This window comes from Amia ocellicauda, assembly GCF_036373705.1.
Source record: "Amia ocellicauda isolate fAmiCal2 chromosome 11 unlocalized genomic scaffold, fAmiCal2.hap1 SUPER_11_unloc_2, whole genome shotgun sequence".
In the NCBI taxonomy this organism is placed as follows: domain Eukaryota; kingdom Metazoa; phylum Chordata; class Actinopteri; order Amiiformes; family Amiidae; genus Amia; species Amia ocellicauda.
Window position 1 is genome coordinate 133,085 of NW_027102660.1, and position 5,979 is coordinate 139,063.

Here is a 5,979-nt window from a genome sequence, read left to right on the forward strand (position 1 = left end):
TCCAGCCTTGGGGCAGAGAGATGGGGACAGGTAACACGGCACTGGCACGCGTGCACCGCGGGTTGTTTCCGCCCGGTTTCAAACCAGGGACCTTTCGCGTGTGAGGCAAACGTGATAGCCACTAAACTACAGAAACCAACCCGTCCTGGTGTTTCGAATGGCTCCCATCGAAGCCGGCAGGTAAAACGTGCACAGGCGTTTCCCGTGGGCCAGCCTGTGAGATAAAGGTTTCTATTTTCACTGACCTATTTTGCATTGCTCAAGGGCACATCAGGACACTTTGGAAACTCTTTCAAAGGAAGAACGTCCTGAGCTATGACAAGACTTACACTTACCCCAACAAGGTGATGCTCAATGGCTTGTTCAAACAGCTGCTGCTCGTCTTGTGCCACCATCAGACAATCACAGAGCTATTGTGCCTTCTACACCTTACGGTAGCAACAAATCTAACTACTGCTTTACTTTAACAATAATAATGACGGCGACTACGACGACAACAAGAACAACAAGAACAACAACAACATCAACAAGAACAACAACATCATCATCATCATCATCATTATCATTAGATTTTAATTAAAAGTGGCTACACGAGCGTTAACAATTTCAACCTGTCGACGGACGGACGCTCTGAGTGCACCGATTTCGGGACACTTCGATAACTCTTTCAAAGGCAGGACGCCCTGCGCTCAGACAGTGCCTGCACTTAGCCCAACAAGGTGATGCTGAATGGCTTGTTCAAACGGCTGGTGGTCTTCCGTCACCACCAGACTATCAGAGCTATACTGCGCCTTCAACTACATAAGAGTAACAGCAATGTCGCCGATCCTGCTACGGTCGTATTGTAACAGCAACAACATGTATCGATTTTAAAAGTGTCAGTTCCAGCGCCTCGCAAAGCTACCCTTCTGCGATCGTTTGTTCTCAAGGTCAGGATTTCTTGCCACTCCGAGCAAGAGAAAACGACGGCCAGCCTCGGGGCAGAGAGATGGGGACGGGTAACACAGCACTGGCACGCATGCACCGCGGGTTGTTTCCGCCCGGTTTCGAACCGGGGACCTTTCGCGTGTGAGGCGAACGTGATAGCCACTACACTACGGAAACCGACCCGTCCTGGTGTTTCGAATGGCTCCCATCGAAGCCGGCTGGTAAAACGCACACAGGCGTTTCCCGTGGGCCAGCCTGTGAGATAAAGGTTTCTATTTTCACTGACCTATTTTGCATTGCTCAAGGGCACATCAGGACACTTTGGAAACTCTTTCAAAGGAAGAACGCCCTGAGCTATGACAAGACTTACACTTTTCCCAACAAGGTGATGCTCAATGGCTTGTTCAAACAGTTGCTGCTCGTCTTGTGCCACCATCAGACAATCACAGAGCTATTGTGCCTTCTACACCTTACGGTAGCAACAAATCTAACTACTGCTTTACTTTAACAATAATAATGACGGCGACTACGACGACAACAAGAACAACAACAACAACAACAACAACAACAACAATATCATCATCATCATCATCATCATCAGATTTTAATTAAAAGACCACCAGACTATCAGAGCTATACTGCGCCTTCAACTACATAAGAGTAGATAGTAGGGTTTTTTGGGCGCGGCCTATTTGTTATGACGTATGCCCTAAGCTTATTAATATTCCTACGTCATAATTGGGGGGCGTGATTTTAGGTAGAGTTATTTCCTTAATTATTCCTACGTCATATCCGTCAGAAAGTGTACACCCATAAAACCCTGAACATCAAGGCCACCCATAAATACCCCCACCCCTCTGAAGGCAACGCCCCGAAACTCTCCTCTCTATTTAAGAACCCGCGCTGCTTTTAGGCAATACCTCTTTAATTCTCAGCATCAGAAACATCCCGCTTCTTCAACATGTCCAGCGACATCAACATGAAACCCCGCAAGAAACAATCCCGGGCAAGGGTTCCTGTACTCACCATTTTGAAGATTGAACGCTCCTGGGTGTTGTTCTGGGGGGCTCGACGGGGTTACCGCTTTAAAAGGTATCCCAGCTATGTTGGAGTGGAGCTTTTTGCTTTGGGAGAGAAGGAGGGTACGTTGGAACCTTTTGAGACGGTAATTGAATACTCTTATGAGGACTGGTTGAAGGTGATGGCCTGGAGAGATCTGGGGCTTGTGGATAAGACTCTAGAAGGCTTGCAAGAGGGTCCAAGAGAATGCGAAATGGAGTCTCCGACTCAGGGTTTTGAAAGGTGTGAATGGGAAAGCTTGCAGAACTACGGTAGAGTGGTGAAGAGTCTATCTCTAACTACAGATCGTAAGGTTTTGTTTAGCAGTACCCTGATTACAAACCCTATTGAAGGGGGTGTGGAGGATCCAGAAAAACAGGTTACTGAAATTATGTTTGACGCCGTGGACTGGCCGTTCTTGAAAGAGGTCATAAACTGTATAAATGATGGTTTTGACATCTTGACCAAATGTTCGCAACTGGATTTGGTTAGAAGGAGAAAATGCTGGATTATGGATTATATATCCCCCTTGAATGACGACGACGATGATAAAACAGACGACGTGTGGGGTTTTGGAGGGGGGTCTGACGGCTCAGGGGCTACTCTCTTCTAAGAGGGCGGTGTGTCGTGACGTAGTGAAGAGATAGGATAAAAGGCGCAACAATTCAATCATGGTTGAAAATTAAAGAGAATGTCTTACCTGAAAGCTGCGGACGTCGACAGGCTCTACAGGCCTCTTCAAACCCGGGATCACCCCTGGTTCTATTCCCCAGATTTTGTATACACTCTGGAACCCTTTGACTGCGGTTACTCTCCAAGACCTCAGACCCCGGTCCCTCAGGACGAAACAACATGCGGTGCGATGGATGTCCAAATGAGTCTCGGGGATCCCCAGCCTCTGGAGCTCATGGAGGGCCTCGATTTTGCCGAATTGTCTACCGTCTGTGCGTCTCAGCAGGGGGTCAGTCCAATGGATGGAGAAACACCCCACAAACCACCAGGCGACCCAATGAGCATCGGACTGTCCCGGGGGCGTGATGAAGACGCAGGATTTATGCCCGGGGTATGTGACCAAGTAAGCAGAGTGGTTAAAAGCACCCTGGTGTATATTCTGAGTGCTCTCATCGACCAAGCTCTGAAAGAAGTCTGTCGGGGGTGTGAAGTGAATCACCCCAGTCAGTTGAGACACAGTTGTTTGTTTGAACCAGACCGTTACTATTTCCTGTTCTATTTCAACGTGTTTTACAGAAGACTGAACAAACCGTGGCTGAAACCGGCACTAATCAAGGCGCTGTCTTACTCCCACATACATGTCACTGCGGGACAAGTCCAGAAAATCATAGATGAGATTTTGCTGGAGCTGAAAAAGGAGCCGTTTATAATAGAGAAACTTGGGCAGCTGCTCAATGACCTGGATGAGCCGAGTAGAAAAACCGCTGGCAAGCTAAAAGCTTATTTCTTCCGTAAAGAAGTTAAAGCTGGGGGCAGCGACGAAGAATTCGACATCTACGCCACTGATTCAGACTCTGACCTGAACTAAGGGACTTTGAACATGGGGAATGTTCTGGACTGCTTCTGCAACTGGTTCTGTCATCAACACTCTGCAGCTAACCTGAGAGCGCTATTACACCATGTGCTTGACAGAAAAGTAGCCAACGCGAGCCTTTTCTCTACAGATTTAACCATCGATGAGGATCAACTTTCAAACCTGGAAAAGTTAATGGCTGCTGTAACAAAGACCGGGGGGTACGAACACTGGGATGAAGCGCTCAAGGGGGCCAAGAATGATATTAGGCCATTTCATCAACATCTGTATGACCTTTTACTGAGCATGTTTAATACACCTCTGTTTACTTTTAAAATAGGTCATATTGTTGTTTTATTTACATATGTAACTGAGGTGTGTGCCTACAAGATAAAGAAACAGGTATATTTGTTGATATAGATCAAGTAACCAATCATCTGATTTCTTTTTGTCTGGACCGTAGAAAAAATTGTTGTGTATGTTATACTTTTCTCAAATGTCTAAAAAGGGGTATCTGCTCTCCTGAAGTTGAATAAAAAACCTTGTATAAAAACTTTGCGCATAGTGTGGGTCTGTGTGGTTATTTGACAGAATGACTCGGCAAGCTCCCCAAATGCAGGAACTATACTACAACCCAGCCAAGATTGGGGGTTTGGCGGGTAAGAAGGGTTTTCAAAGAGGACTCGCTGAGGCCGGAGTGAAGGTTAATGATGTGGTTGTTTCAGAATGGTTACGGGAACAAGACGCCTATACCTTACATAAACCTCTCAGGATTAACTTTAAAAGAAACTGCGTATATGCAACTGACATAGACTCACAATGGCAAATGGATCTAGTCGATATGTCAAATTTATCAAAACATAACAATGGTCACAAATTGATGTTGATGTGTATCGATGTGTTATCAAAATATGCCTGGGCTCGCATTCTACATAATAAAACAGGTCGGGCGGTGACAAGGGCCTTTGAGGATATATTGTCCCAGGGTCGATGTCCTAAAAAACTGCAGACTGATAAAGGAAAAGAGTTTCTCACCAGAGAATTTCAGAATCTACTGAAGAGACACAAAATACATCATTTCACCACCGGTAATGAGCTTAAGGCATCGGTAGTGGAGATGTTTAACCGCACCATGAAGACCAAAATGTGGAGATATTTTACAGCGGTCAACACGTTCAAGTATTTTGATAAAGTTCAAGATTTTATCGATGCTTACAACCAAGGGTATCACACCAGTATTAAAATGAAGCCTATAGATGTTGATCAAAGTAATTCTTTTAAGGTCTATAAAAAATTATACGGACCATTTATTAAGAAGGGAAAAACTACTTATAAGTTCAACATCGGTGATGTGGTTCGCGTTTCAAAGCTAAGGAGTACTTTTGCCAAAGGTTATGAACAAACATTTTCTGACGAATATTTTACAGTTACCGAACAGTTGGCTAGAGACCCCCCCGTGTACCGGTTAAAAGACTATGACGGGGAGGATATAGAAGGAACGTTTTACGAAGCCAAGTTACAAAAAATTATTGTGGGTAAAGACAGTGTATACAGAGTTGAAAAGATATTAGATGAAAAAACCCAGAACCGGAAAAAATATGTGTTGATGAAATGGCTTGGATGGCCTGAAAAGTTCAATAGTTGGGTCCCGGAACGACAGGTTTGCGATATTCAATCCTTATAACAACATGCCCGCGGGTGTGTTGGGGGCATTACTTTCGATTCTCAAGATGGAATCAGGAGGCTTCTACGTGACTCTACCCAGTAACGCCTCTCTCGATATATACCCTAAAAATGAAATATCCAGTTACACGGTACAATTTGGAAAATCTATAGATCTAAGGGTGTCGTGGGAAGTGGGGTTGGCGGAAATACAGTATCCTTACACTTGGGCTGTTTTACAAGATAAGGATGCCACCTTCGCCATTTTTGATGATGTTAAAAAGAGTCAATGGACATTCACGATACAAGGAGGTTATTATGACAATGTGGATAAAATATTAGATGAGATGCATAAACAGTTCTCAGAAGGCACCCCCAACATCAAGCTATATTACAACCCTATTAAAAACAGAGTGTACAAGGTGTCAAAACCAGGTATTAGCATTCAAACCAGCGGCCAACTGGGGCGTATATTAGGGTTCTATTCTGACACAGAGAGCAGGTTCTCAGAAGTGGTGGGGCGGCTTTTATACTCTTTATGTGTATACGGATATCATAACCCACCAGAGGGTCGGGGATAGTTATGTCCCCCTTTTGAGAAATGTACTTATTAAAGGTAAAAGCAATGACATGGTCACAATTACTTATGACAAACCACACTACGTACCAGTCTCAAAGACCCACTTTGACAACATCACGATCGAAGTAAAATCGGATCAGAATATCAACGTACCCTTCCGCTTCGGTAAAGTTAATGTCAAACTACATTTTCGACCCCTGAAACAGTGTGTACATTATTAAAATGG

General features: G+C 44.6%; 1 non-coding gene across 1 annotated transcript; it reads right to left on the minus strand.

Moving 5' to 3' along the window:
- Positions 1 to 1,031: 1,031 nt before the first annotated feature.
- On the minus strand, positions 1,032 to 1,104 carry trnav-cac (transfer RNA valine (anticodon CAC)). Its single transcript has one exon. It is a non-coding gene; the product is annotated as a tRNA-Val (tRNA).
- Between the last annotated feature and the right edge of the window lie 4,875 nt (positions 1,105 to 5,979).